The 15,143-nt window shown below is 40.8% G+C and overlaps 1 protein-coding gene across 2 annotated transcripts in view; it reads right to left on the reverse strand.

Moving 5' to 3' along the window:
• The window catches only part of LOC139456350 (LHFPL tetraspan subfamily member 2a protein-like), a 118,623-nt gene that overhangs the window by 91,162 nt on the left and 12,318 nt on the right, over positions 1 to 15,143 (reverse strand). The window lies entirely within an intron of this gene.

The raw sequence follows: 15,143 nt of genomic DNA on the forward strand, positions 1-15,143 counted from the left end.
TAGTGCGATGTGGGCAGCCATCTCCTACATTGGTAGATCGGACTTGATGCAAGTTCTGGGAATTTAACGGCATTACGTTACGCGGATGATATTCTTCGGCCACCAGTCAATCCCATTACGCATGAAGTGAACGTTATTTTCCAACATGACAACCCCCGACCTCACACTGGAGACTGACAACAGCCTTTTTCAGGAATCACAACATCCATGTCTTGTCGTGACCCTCCATATTTCCAGATTTAAACCCAATGGTACATTTATAGGATTCCCTGGCTCAACTGGGAGCACGTCACATACAACCACAGAACCTGCGACAGTTAACACAAGCACTACAGGCAGAGTGGGTGAACATTCACCAGGCCACAATTCGTGATCTGAGTGTTTCCAGCGGACGCCGATGCCAAGCAGTTTTGGACTCTAACGGTGGCCATACAAGATATTGAGAACACTGTTCCATGTTGGACATATGGAACCTGGGGCAATGAGAATGATGTGTGCCCATTTGGAACAATCGATTACCATATGTTGATTATTTATATGATATATAAAACATACATCTAAAATCACTTTGCGTTTCTTTTTTGGCAGAGTATATATCCAATACAAGTCTATAATAGTGGGCAAGTCTACACTACTGCAGTTTCAGGAAATGGAGTGTCTTTAGGCTCCTTTTATAATTAATTTATTAAAATAATCAAACAACTGTTTCTGTCTGTAAATTATGTTCACTTCAGAGACGAGATGGAAGTCTGGGACATAATGTACGACCTGGTTTAGCAATGGTCAAATAGCCAATTCTCTTCCACTGATTCGCCCACCTGAGCTACAAATAAAAGCCGCCTCATCTGTTTCATGTTCAGATCTCTGCATAACAATCACACAAAAAACAATCAGGGGCGACTTCAACTTTCAAATGGCCTAGTTCCCTTTGTGGGGAGTCCAATATCCCAGCTGTTGGCTAGCAGGTTTACAGGCCAATTTCAACAAACCGAAAAAGAATTCTTGAATTAATGGACCTGACAAAGGTGAAGGTAAACCATCTCGTACGTGCATGGCCACAAATTGTGCATCAGCACGTGCATCTCGTGCTGTCAGCACATGGAATTCCTATTACATCAACTATTCGTATCTGATGTTTGTGTTAATCTTATCTCACATGCCAACACGCCTTAGCACGGGGAGGCCTTTCATCGCAGTGTTTATGTGTTATTGTGTCGTAGCGCTTAGCGAACATGTAATCAAACCTGGCCTCACAATACGTAACTAAAACCTCCTCTCACCTGGTACATTCTTTCCCAAATATATCGCTCACCTTGACATGCTCTCAGCTCTTCAGCTGTTAAATTTGCACTTTCCTCGGTTCCATACAAACAAAACTGGTTTTTCATCTCCGATCGACCCTAAATATCGGCCCGACCCTCAATTTAGAGAAACGGATGATATGTCAAGGTGTACCTTTACTTTGGACCTTTTATTTTCTATTAAAGATAAGATAAACACACTTTCTTATCATGTCCTTCTTTTGAGCCAGACATAAACTGAAGAGCAAAAGAAACTATACCTCTCAGTCGATTTTAATGTTCGATTTTCAATTGTAGATATCTTGAGAGCGATATAATGTTTTAAAAAACCAACTGTATTGTCAGCACTCAAAGAATACTTCTACATGGTTTTATTTTTTAAAACGTAATTTAATTTATAACTTTTTAAAAATAGATAATACATTCGCATGATATACAACTGCTGATGGGTATCTGAGACATCGTATCGTTGAAAATCAATGCATTTGCGTTTTTCGGCACAAATTTACATTTCAAACATGGAAGGGATCTTATGGTTGCAAATGCATTAATACCTCGTCACGGGAACCACAACAGAGAACCCTGGAAGATCCGGGTAGAATTGGTCTGCAGCAACCTATTCTTGCTGTAAAAGGCGACTATGTTTGTCGTAAGAGGCGAGTAACGGGATCGGGTGGTGAGGCTCGCTGACTAGGTTGATGCATGTCACAATTGCGTAGATCATTGCTCATGATGTCAATCACTGGATTATTTACAGACCGCCGTCATGTCGTTGGAATATTGCTTAGTGCGGCGTTAAACAACAAACAAACACAACAGTGAATATATGAACAAATGAGCGTTACCACTCTAAGGCCTTGGTATTTGTATTTTGTCCGAATATTCACAAATGATGAATGATGTGTTTTCGTCCTGCTAAGTCTGTTAGATAAGTTCCGTTATGAAAATAAAATAAAAAGTATATGATGGGAAAGTGAGGTAACCCTTTTCATAGTTTGTCCACACCACACCCCTTTAACGTCTGAGCACTTTCCTCCCAAATCAAGCCGTGAAATAACTGACATAATGTTAAAAGCGGCGTTAAACCTAACTCATTCAATCCTTAATCCTAACAGCATAACACACCGTGATATAACTGGAATATTGTTAAAAGCGGCGTTAAACCCAACTCACTCACTAACCCTAACAGCATAATGCGTAATAAATGCAACTTTTCCAAAAAAGCCTTTTTTAATTACGTTTAGTTTTCCTGAAGAAAATTAACGTAATATTTTAATACGTATTTCGACCAACGACACCCTGAGTTTGAGAATAAAACGTAAACCAAATAATAAGAAACAGCTTAATATAAAACTAAGACATAAAATATCGTTTCCACTTAAGAACGCATAATAGGCCCTCTTCTTCTTGTAAAGTACCACTGAGCATTCAAGAAAAGCATGAAATGTCCATATATCCATAATTTTACAGCGAACTGCACACTTCCAACACAACATATCACTAACAGGGTTCAAATGCCCGAACAAAATGCGGCAAGCGTGTGTATTTCTATTACAGAACAACGTGGACGGGTTATGCAGAACAGCGCATTCACGGCATACACGTGCTACCACGCCAATGCGTCAACTGACATCTTGCTGTCTAAAATAGAACAATGCACTTTGTTCAGCAATTCTACGTTTTGTGGTAATGTTTCTCTTTCAGGAATAGATAGTAGCAGAGTTGCCTTGAGGCCCAGGTGCAGGTTTTGAAACATATTTATATTCTGGCTCACGTGTGTTGTAAATGTTTGTGATAATGTTATGGAAACAAAATTGCTGATTTGGCGTTTAGCAATGGTTACTCACTCACCCCCTTGTGAAACATTATTTCCTAAAATTTAGAAGACTCTAGTAGATAAAGTGCCTGTCCGGACTAGTACAAGGAATCACACACACACACACACACACACACACACACGCATGCACGTCGCTATATAAGTGCAATAATCTCGAACCCCAATTCACCCATCATCGCATCTTATATTTAGATTTTGGTTCTTTTGTATCAATTGTGTTTACTGTTTGTACTTCTGCTTCTATGGCAACAATAACTACTACTACTACTACTACTACTACAACACATCAGTGCACTCACTCATCCAACCTATGCCCTTTTCTCTCCCAATCCATGCTCTACCACCCTCGCCCAACGGGCTCTCTAACTTGGTTGATGCACGTCATCGTATTGCTTGGATCGATGCTCATGATCTCCATCACTGGTTTGTCTGCATTGAACTCAAAAGTTTACAGACCGCCGCCATATAGCTGGAATTTTGCAGAATGCGGCGTTAAAACCAAACAAGCAGCATTCGCAGTCTACACCCCAGCTCAATCTGTGTTGTCAGCACGGTGTTCAAGCAACAGATATGACACTACTAACTATGTGTTGCCACAGAACTAAGTTTCCAATAAAATGCGCGGTCTTGGTTTCATGAAACATTTTTTATCGAGCACTTGACACAAACCAGATTGGAAAAAACACAAAAGGCACCGAATGGTTTTTAGTTATCATCTGCAACGCAGTTTACGTTGACACACGACACAGAGCCTTTTGCAATGTACGTAGTGCTTGACAACCGCAGGCTACTGACACGACTTATATTTGGACGGAACTACCCTCAAGTATGTTATATCACATTGTGATCTACATTTGCATTTTATTCGCACACAATTAAAACGGTGGTTGAAGGAAAACGCAAAATTATATGGTGTGTAAATTAATGCCCCTTGGGAAAATAAATTTACAGGAGTGATCCGGTCAACAAGCACGGTTTGCACGTGCAATAGAACGTGTCATAGACAATGTTCACGCACGGATTGCGCGTTCCCCAGAACGAAGTAACGTCGTCTGCAATGTACTTGCACGCCTTGCGCGAGCGCTAGAACGACGCGCCATCGTTTACAATCCACATGCACGCCCTGCACGTGCTTTTGAACGATAAACCATAGTCTACAGTGCACATGCACGCCCTGCACGTGTTCTAGAACCATGGATCACATTTCACAATGTAAATTCACGATATGCACGTGCTCTAGAACGACGTGGCATTGTGAGCGTGCCTTGTTGAGACAGTTTCAGTGCCAACTCGGCTGCTCCAACGTCAAGTTTGCCACGGCGTCACACAAACTCTCATTACATCCCTACACTAAATACGCTATGTCACTTGAGATGATTCTGATAGCTCGGTAAATCCATCCTGAGTGCTCATATCCCACCACTGATGTATTCAGTCTTCAACAATTACTGTTTAAAAACTCCAAATTTGCCCAAGCTTGCTCTCGAGGAAATTAGCTTTTTTATAAACATTTTCACATTCTCTATAAAAATAAATACAAGAATGTTTTCGTTGTACAGGTTCCTGCAAAGCCATCATTATCCATTGATTATCAAGGAATTAGAACATACATATTTTTAGATATTATTAATGGTACAGGAAGATTGAAAAACCAATACGTTGTAATATCGCGATAGGCCATTCAGCGAACTGCGTCATCTCGAAGTTAGAATCTTGCAATTGGCTTCATGCCTCGAGGGGCGGTCGGGAAGCCTAGTGGTTAAAGCGTTAGCTCGTCACGCCGAAGACCCGGGTTCGATTCCCGACATAGGTACAATGTGTGGAGACCATTTATGGTGTCCCCCGCCGTGATATAGCTGGAATATTGCTAAAAGCGGCGTAAACCCATATTCACTCACTCATGCCTCGTAGCTTGAGATTGACAGGGTAGAAGAAAGAGGTAGGCCTGATATGCGGGTTCATTTGGAGGCACAAAGACAATTTGAACATTCAGATCGAGTTAACGATGTATGTACGGTGAGGCATCGCCATATCCGTGCATATACAGTACATGTACATATGTAATTTAGAACCTCAACGCCACAGACCTATCTGTATCGATCTTCCGCCGAAACAGATTCCATTAAACAAGCTTTAAACAGTATTTCAGATATATCACGGCGCGTCAGCTTATTGTGAGAGAAAAGCCCGAGGTGATGCAGGTGATGTGTGGTGCTGGCCACCTAGAAACATAAACGGGGTGAACCTGGATTCGAATCCACAATCATTTAAGTTTCTGGCGTACCCAAGGGACGCAACTCTGAGCAGCGAATTGTAACGTCTTAGACGACTGGGCCACCCGTGCCCCCGGGCGCAAAAGGCAAAATATGATGATTAGTGATGACGCCAAAACTTCATGAAAGAGTAAGCACGGGCTGACCCACCGGTAGCACCAACCATTCACACAATTTGCATGAAAAGCGTCTTTGACCAGACAACCCAGTGATGAATATCATGAGCATCGATCCACGCAATTGGGATCGATGACATGCATCAACCAAGTCAGCGAGCCTGACCTCCCGATCCCGTTACTCGCCTCTTACGACAAGCATAGTCACCTTTTACGGCAAGCATGGGTTGCTGAAGGCCTATTCTATCCCAGATCCTCACGGGTCGAACGAACAACTAAGGCACTGTCTACCATCCAGCTCGGTTACAACTCTGCAGTGGGTAATCACGTGTTGCCTATGTTATATATAACTGATTTACATTAAGTAGAGTTTCGTCGTCAAAATAAAAACACGAATTTCATAATGATCAAACCTGTTTACATAACGTCTGAAGCAACTAAGTAAGGCTTGTTTATCTTGCACCTGCACCTAATACTGACTAAGCCCGTAATATTTCTATTTTCAGGTACTGTTAAGTTATGATATTTTAAACTTCAATTTCACTTTTGGACCGGATTTCAACTTTTATATTCGCACGGGAACCTTGCCGGTCTTCATGACCTCTATCCCTGCCTTCATCCCTCGCGCTGGCACCTTCGAGACCAACTCGTGTTATTCCGGGACAAGACGAATAGCGACTCGTGCCCCTCTCATGGCCATTTTCGAGACCGGGTTTCGTCTTTGCGCAAACGGGCAAAGCTAAAACAATTGTCAACTCGTTGCGTAATAGTTCACATATATTTCTCCATATATCATATATATTTCAGATGCAATTTAAAGCACATCAGGACATGCGGGATAATACAGTATGATTGAACACATTTAACTGTGTCGTGGGTATATTTCTAGATGCAAGACATATGTAAAATCAAAAATTATTTCTGAGGGATTCTTTGACGAAGAACTTGAAATCATACGCGCATTCTGATTGGTTTGTCGCATTTTCGCGCATGACATTCATCGATAGGGGGACAAGTCTTCTTGCAGCTTGTGGAAAGGGGCGATTGGTGACGAATGGCGCTGGCATGGTCGAACGAGGTCACGTGGTACATATGCAGTTTTATTTAATAGATGCATACCCTACTAAAAGTATAACATAAATATATAATTTCCCTTTTCGATTCCCACTCAGTCTCGAAAAACGTCATAAAAAACAAGAATATATTTTTATGGGTGTAATACACGTTTACCTGTCAATGTACACCAAGCAGATTTAAGGGTTAATGGTCTTATGTTTTTTGTTTGCCTGCAGCTGTGTGATTAAGTGATGGGGATGATGCTAACTGATACAAGAAAACAAGTCAGTTTTATTGCACATTACATCGTGTTCTTCGTGAGATCTAATTGTTTCATTTGCTATACTTGAACCGAGACTTGTGTTTGAGGATCGTTTTCGCCTCAGAATTTGTAACATATATGTTTTGTTAACTGATCGTAAAAATATGAATACTTTTTCAATTACGACGGTCGTTTTAACGATCAGCGTTACATTCATCATCATTATTTTTTGGCAGGATTACCAAAAAGATCATAAGAGAAAAGGAAAATCATAAATCAAGACAAGGAAATTTGTTACATAAATCTGTATACATGTTAATGCGCAAACATACTGGAATATATACTGTCTGGCAAAGAAAATGTGTTGATGGTGGTTGGAAATGAAACAAACAGGATATGTTTTTCGATGGTGATGTATTAGATACGTGTTTCATACTAAGTCTTGTGTTTTGCAGGTTGCAGTGTTTCGGCGACTGTTTTCAATCTTGTAAGGTTTTAAGGAAGAGAATTTATGGATGTCAACTTCTTTATTATGAGGAACACAAAGTTTCGGAGTATATACTTACTCCTTCACCAGGTGAATAAGTAAGTATATACTCCGAAACGTTGTGTTCCTTGTGTTGACATCCACTAATTCTCTTTCTTTTGTGTATCACTTCTAAACTTGCCTTTCAGAGACTAGTGAGGTTTTGATAAAGTTTGTAACTATTTGGTCAAATCCAATTCTTGAGGTGTATACTTTCTTTTGCTCGACCGTTTCGTCTTTTTCGGAAACTTTAAACATACAAAGGGCAAGATTTTAAATATGATGGACGAGTATTCGTTACCCCTAAAGCATCCATATTGTTTTAGTGAGTGAGTGAGTTGGGTTTAACGCCTCTTTTAACAATATTACAGTTATATCGCGGCGTGTCGGCTTAATGTGAGAAGAATGCCCGAAGTGATGCAGTTCTCAGACGTTTACCACTTCGGTGAAACCCAGGAGCACGGGTAAGGTGCTGACAAACCTAGAAACATAATCGGGGCGAACCGGGATTCTAACCCTACAATCATAGGTTTCTGGCGCGTCCAAGGGACGCAACTCTGCACAGCGAATCGCGGCGCCTCAGACGACTGGGCCACCCGTACTCCCATATGTCTACTGGCGAGATGCTGTTTAATCGATGGATGCAGTTAGTGTGTTAACTGAAAGCATGAGTATTGCCTCTTGTCACAACATACATTTGTGCAATGTATGAGGTGCAGAATAAAGAACAGGGACAACCGAATACACATGCATATGTCTATTCTCTATTTAAAAGACCTTTAAAACATCTGTTTTAGCTTAGGTATACGAATTTAGATTTTAAGAGGCCTTTAACAGGGGAAAATATACATTTCATGTTTCCGTCAAGTAAATAATTGTTGGAACTCAAATGGTTATAAAGACCTTGCAGGGGATGTCGTCATTGGTTGAGTGAACTGGAGGTTTGATGTATCGGAGGATGATGTGCACGTCATCGTTCTCCCGAGAAGTGTTCAATTAACGTAAACTATTCTGACATCAATTAGCGATGATTATTGTTATTATGTTGATAGAATGGGCGTTGCAAAAACTATAATTATACCTCCGAGTGGCGACATGACATTATCAGTAATGGACACAGAATGTCATGTGTTGATGTAGGCAGCGGGGGGTCGCTATTGTATGCCAGGGAGTCATCCCTTGGCGAAATGTAGTTATTTCAACAGGCGCATGCGTATACCTACTGTTATCGTAACAAACTTAACATTGTTGTGTGTTCAACATGCGCCAACATTATAGACTTCAGATGTATCGAACTTTAAGACACCCGCACGATAACTTGTTTTTGTTTTCTGGGTTTCGACATAACTGATTATCGTTATATCCGAAGTTGGTTAGTTGCACAGATAATGACCTTCATAACAAGTCCTTTGTTCGATGTAATCGATTATCGTTGTATCGGAAGTTCGTTATTTGTACAGGCAATGAATGACCTTGATAACCAATCCTTAGTTCGATATAGTTGAATATCGTTATATCCGAAGTTCGTTATTTTCAATGCCAATAATGTTGATAACCGCTTCTAACTTCGAGATAACCGATTATCGTTAAAGCCGAAGTTTATAATTCACACCGACAATAATGTTGATAACCACTCCTTGTTTCGATATAGCCGATTATCGTTATATAAATAATAAAATTTGACTTGTTAACACCTGGTTGAATGTTTTACCAAAAAACTGTCACCACCATCTCACATTGTTCACTGTTTGTAAGGGTGTTCTTCTTATTTTTCCTGTGCAGAGTTGCGTCCCTTGGGCACGCCAGAAACCTATGGTTGTGGGATCGAATCCCGGTTCGCCCCGATTATGTTTCTAGGTTTGTCAGCACCATACCCGTGCTCGTGGGTTTCATCGAAGTGTTAACGTCTGAGACCTGCATCACTTCGGGCTTTCCTCCCACATTAAGCTGACACGCCGTGATATAACTGTAATACTGTTAAAAGTGGCGTTAAACCCAACTTACTCATTCACTCTTATTATTTTTCAACAAAAAACAATTAACTAAGTTGTCTCTGTATAAACGCTATTTCGGTTTTTTTATTTATCGATATTTTTAAGTGTTTTTGTTTTTAGAACATATAATCATATATATTTCATGATAATAATCTAAAGCGTGGAATAATGAGAAAAAAGCACTTTGAGTAACACAGTATCACTTGACACACATCAGCTCACGCCAAATACATTTACCGTTAACCTAAACTGTTCAAATGTCCCGTTAAATGGGAACACCATATCAAAACGGACAATAACTGTCAAATATACTGGCAATTTTAACTTTTTATATTATTCGGTTCTTAGAGGTTACTCTGGTGTTACGGGTTCGGAAATGACATGACGCTAGCAGAAGCTATTTCTAGGATATTATTAGCCGAGAAATTACTAATAGGACATACTGATCGCGTTCCAGCCCCTTCCTGTCAGAGGGACTATATTGAAAACGAGGCAAGCTAAATGATGGCCGTTCGTGGGGCTAAATGGACTCGGAAGAGGGAAACGTGCTTACTTGGAATTAATCTTAGCGTGCTTTTGGACAGCCGTTTTATCTTTGCCGTTATTTTTGTGTGGAGTTTAGAATAACGGAATAAATGAATGTGATACGCCACTAAAAAGTGATTTTATATCGTTCTACAGCAAGTAAAACGATTTTGTTTTGAAAAAATATTCCAAATATCTTAGTTTAAATGAGTTTAAGTGATAAACTACCTTTTGGTAGTCGTTTTATAGATTATCAGTTGCATGTTCAATAAACTCACATGCGCAGTTGCTATAGGCACCATTCGTTTTGAAACATGAAACATTATATATCAACTAAAGGTTTTAACATTTGTGTTTTTAGACTGGGTATTAAGTTGTTTTCTTTGTAAACAGGGCTGAGTTGTCAATCAGTTCATGCATGGTCAGCTCTAAGGGCTTAGTCACCTCATGTCTCTTAAAACTCCCAGCTCACGTTGGCTCTTAGCTCTTAGTCACCTCTCAGATAATATCAGCTCTTATCCAACTCATGTCAGCTCTTACTCATCCCATGTCAGCTCATAGTCATCACGTACAACTCTTTCTCGTGTCTTAGTTTACCCATGTCAGCTCTTAGTCAGCTCATGTCACCTCTTACACAGCTCATGTCACCTCTTACACAGCTCATGTTGTCTCTTAGCTCTTAGTCACTTCTCAGCTCTTATCAGCTCATGTCAGCTCTTACTCATCCCATGTCAGCTCATAGTCATCACGTGCAGCTCTTTCTCAGGTCTTAATTTGCCCATGTCAGCGCTTAGTTCATGTCAGCTCTTAGTCAGCTCATGTCGGCTCTTACACAGCTCATGTCAGCTTTGACAGCTCTTCGTCGGCCCACGTAAGCAGTTAATCAGCCCTTAGACAGTACATACGATCCTTTAAACAGTTCGTATGATCTCTTAGTCAACTCTCAGTGAGTGGTACGCCCCACTGGGCAGAATATCATCCTCAGGATCCAATGCCTGGCTCACTATAGTGAGTGAATATGTGTTTACGCCGCTTTTAGCAGTATTCCAGCAATATCACGGCGGGGGACACCAGAAATGGGCTTCACACATTGTACCCATGTGGGGTATCGAACCCGGGTCTTCGGCGTGACGAGCGAACGCTTTAACCACTAGGCTACCCGGCCGCTCTCACATGCACGAATATGGTGCTGACAAACCTAGAAACCGACCCGTGAAGATCCGTGGAAGAATAGGTCTTCAGTAACCCATGATTGCCGTACAAGGCGACTATGCTTGTCGTAAAATGCGACTAACGGTATCGGGTGGTCAGGCTCGCTGACTTGGTTGATGCATGTCATCGATCCCAATTGCGTGGATCGATGCTCATGATGTCAATTACTTGTCTTGTCCAGACTCGATTATTTACAGACCGCCGTCATATAGTTGGATTCCAGCTGAAAGCGGCGTTAAACAACAAATGAACAAACAAACATAATCAGGGCATTAGAACAAGTAAGCTTAAGTTTAAGGTGTGCCAGAAGGACGCAACTCTCCACAGCGAATTGCAGCACCTTAGACGACTCTGCCACCCGTGCTCCCTCCCGCCATCATAAGGAGCAATGATCTGGAGTAGTTGCATGGATGCCATGCACCCGATAACGGGTATGGTGAGGTAAAATGGGGATTATTGCACTTATATAGCGACGTGCATGTACGTGTGTGTGTTTGTGTGGCTGCTTGTACTAGTCCGGACTGATGCCGATTTATAGTGCTAGCTCACTGAGATACCATGCCGCAGTTTAACATGAATACCTAACTCAGACACACTGACTCCGAGCCGACCAGTCCTTGTTTTAGCCCCCTAATGCTGAGCGCCAGACAGGGTAACATCAAGTACCATCTTTTCGCGTCTTTTTGGTATGACGCGGCCGGGGATCGAACCCCGGACCTCCCGCTCTCTGGGCGGACGCTCTACCACTAGACCACGGAGGCGGTCGATAACGGGTATGAGTTGTGATTAATGAAAGAGATGTTAACATGTAAATACATATACATTCTGAGACATCCGTTGCCTCAGAAACACGCTCGAGATTCGCCTTGTTCACGAATTCCATGCGCAGGTTTGAAAAACGAAAATATATACCATGTACTTTTGTTCAGGGGCATACGACATTAGAAAAGGTCAAGGTCACGTTTCGTCTTCCGCACATGGAGGTCGTTTTCTTTATCATAAATGAAATCACGCCAAATCATTTAAGATAAGGTTCTATCAATTAATTCATCTTTACTCTTTTAACAGTCCTTGGTGCAAATTTCTTCCACAGCGTTAAAAAATTGGTATCACAACATAATATTGTACTTAAATGTATGAATAACCTATTTCAGGTACCATATGCAGAGTCTGACACATATGGCGCATCTTGCACTCATTATTGACGAAAAAGCTTTCAGAGAAAATAGTTCACAACAAGCTATGTATATGATTTTTCCATCACGCAGCGAGGGTCTATTCAGTGTAGGTGATAAAATATCGGCGCGGAAATGAAGCGGAACAAGGAATGGACTATTTCCTGTTTATTATGAACCGCTATTGTTCGGTTAATCAAATGTGGGCACCCACTGACTTGCATCCTTGTTCTTCTACAACAGATGGCGATGATGTTGATAGGAGAGATGTAATGCGTTTCAGCGTTAATATGCTGCCATTAATTGTGTGATATGCAATGTGTTGCATGGTCATGGTGTGTGCTTCACAATGTTGTGGAGTATGGATAATTCGTGTAACACGTGTTATAGAGTAATAGTGAGACGTAATGCATGTGTCGGTATAGAGAAAGAGGGGTATGTAAATAAAGAGAAAGGACAGAAATAGGAATTGAAAGGACATGAGAGTGCGAGAGAGATATAGAGTGAAAGAATGCAACGATTGAGAGAGAGAGAAAGAGAGAGAGAGAGAGAATGCGACGAGATGTCGGCACGCACGATTAAAGGACAAAATAGAGAGAAAAATAGAGAAAAAAGGTATGTTAACATAAAGGGATAGAGAGAAAAATGTATGTAAATATAGAGAAAAAGAAATGAGAGAGAGAGAGAGAGAGAGAGAGAGAGAGAGAGAGAGAGAGAGAGAGAGAGAGAGAGAGAGAGAGAGAGTTAATATTACGACAAAGCACAACAACATGGGTCTCACATGTTGTATCTATGGCAGAATCGAACCCGGGTCTTCGATGTCACGAGCAAATGCTTTACCTACTTGGCTATCCCCACCTCCCAAATTAAAAATGTACTATTCCATTAGTTTTTGTCTGACGTAGGATGCATACAAATACTGAACCGGACAAAAGAAAGTATACACTTCTGAAAACTGGACTTGAACCAACCATTTACAAACGAAATCAAAACGTTACTGGTCTGAAATCAGTCGCCGAAACACCGCAAACTTAATGTCCAAAACACACAACTATGATACTCGTATGGTATTCGTGTATATTTTTGTTCCCCCGCAGTTTGTGTCTATATTTAAACTTCAAGTAGACTAATCAATAGAAACATCACGAACTGATTGATAATATTTAATTATTACACAACACGTCCACTAGAGCAATGTTTTCAATTATTGAGCTTGGTGGTAGTAATGCTACAGTACAGTATCTACATATTCTTTCTGTTCTAGATTTGGAAACAGTTTATTTAAAGCAAATTCCTTTGTTAAATGTCAGAATCGTGGCGCCGTTCCCAATAAAAGATCCTTTAAGAGAAGTTAGATGAAATTATCCTTATAAAAAGTGGCATTAATTCCAGTAGATTACATTACTTGGATGAAAGATCTCCTGGTCTACAGACCACCACGTCCAAATAGTAGCATTGAATTGGTATTAATCAGGATTCAACATGGCGCCGGTATTTTGACGTTTATACAAACTGATAATTTAAGTACAGTTCAGACGTTTGTGTGTCTGTGTGTGATTTAGATGTTAAATAAATCTGATTGCTTGACATACCTTCTGACATAATTAGATAAATTTTGTCAAAGCGTACTGCATATATTGTGTTTGTAACAAACATGAAACGTTTAGAAGTGACGTTGCTTGACGTTGCTTGTCATAGTCTATATGTAAATTGCTATGTTTGCCGAATACAATACTGCATTGCTCGCTTATTGAATGAGAGCATCACATCAAAGCTCAGTTGTGTTGGAATAACACTGAGAGAGATTTTTGCAGTTACAGTTTTTAATTAAGGCCACGAGCTTGGATTTGTTTTGAAGACCTAGCGACAATGTAATTTGTGTGGCAGACAAGTTCTTTCAACAGTTTCAGGGGCAAATTAGGTTTGTACGATAAAATTAAACGACTTGAACAGTTATATCCCAGCATGCCGGCCTGATGTGGGAGGAAAAGTGATGCAGGTCTTAGACGTTTAAATTACCACTATCGTGAAACCCGTAAGCATGGTATGATGCTACAAAGATAAAACACAATCAGGGCGAATTCGAACCCACGGTCACAGGTTCCTGGCGCACCTAAGGGACGCAACTCTTCAACGCGAATTGCGATGCCTCAGACAACTGAGCCAGTCTTGCCCCCTCACAATTTTACTTGTGATCCCGGGCTGACCTAAACGCAAAGACTTGTACATTTTCTTGTAGTATATACACAACTGATCCATTGCTGCTTTAAGATCCTGAGAAAACATGACTTTTAACTTTAGATACAATGACAAAACAAGTATGTTGCAAATAGGCTGGGCTATATATATCAACTAGGATAAGGGGAGTTTCGTGGAGGTAAAAAACTTGTTTATGATGCAAAGATGCATGCAAGCTTTGCACCGGCTACCCAATTAACCAGGACACGAAACATCTCCCTTCCCCTACGAGACACAGAACACATGCTTACTGTATGTATTTATAACACTGATAGCTTGCACACGACACAGGGAAATCCATTCAGCATCGATTCGCCATTGACACTCTAACCTAAGGCAGCACATGTAGAACAGAACATATGTGTTCTGCGTATGGGTCTAACATAACAGTTCCACAGTGGAATAAGAAAATGCCATTCATCATTGATTTTTAAAATAATCGGTTACATGCACCGTTAGGCATGTGAGAAATGTTGACCTACATAATGGGAATTCGTTGCATATGCTGGCTTACTTTTATGAATTTGGACGTAGTTTTTGATGATGTCTGAACGCAATACATGTAAAGTGGAACCTCTTCAGAACGGACCCTGTTATTCCGGCAACCCCGTCTTCTGAGCGATTACTT

The sequence above is a fragment of the Haliotis cracherodii genome, unplaced genomic scaffold, assembly GCF_022045235.1.
Source record: "Haliotis cracherodii isolate W230 unplaced genomic scaffold, xgHalCrac1.p SCAF_11, whole genome shotgun sequence".
Lineage (NCBI taxonomy): Eukaryota > Metazoa > Mollusca > Gastropoda > Lepetellida > Haliotidae > Haliotis > Haliotis cracherodii.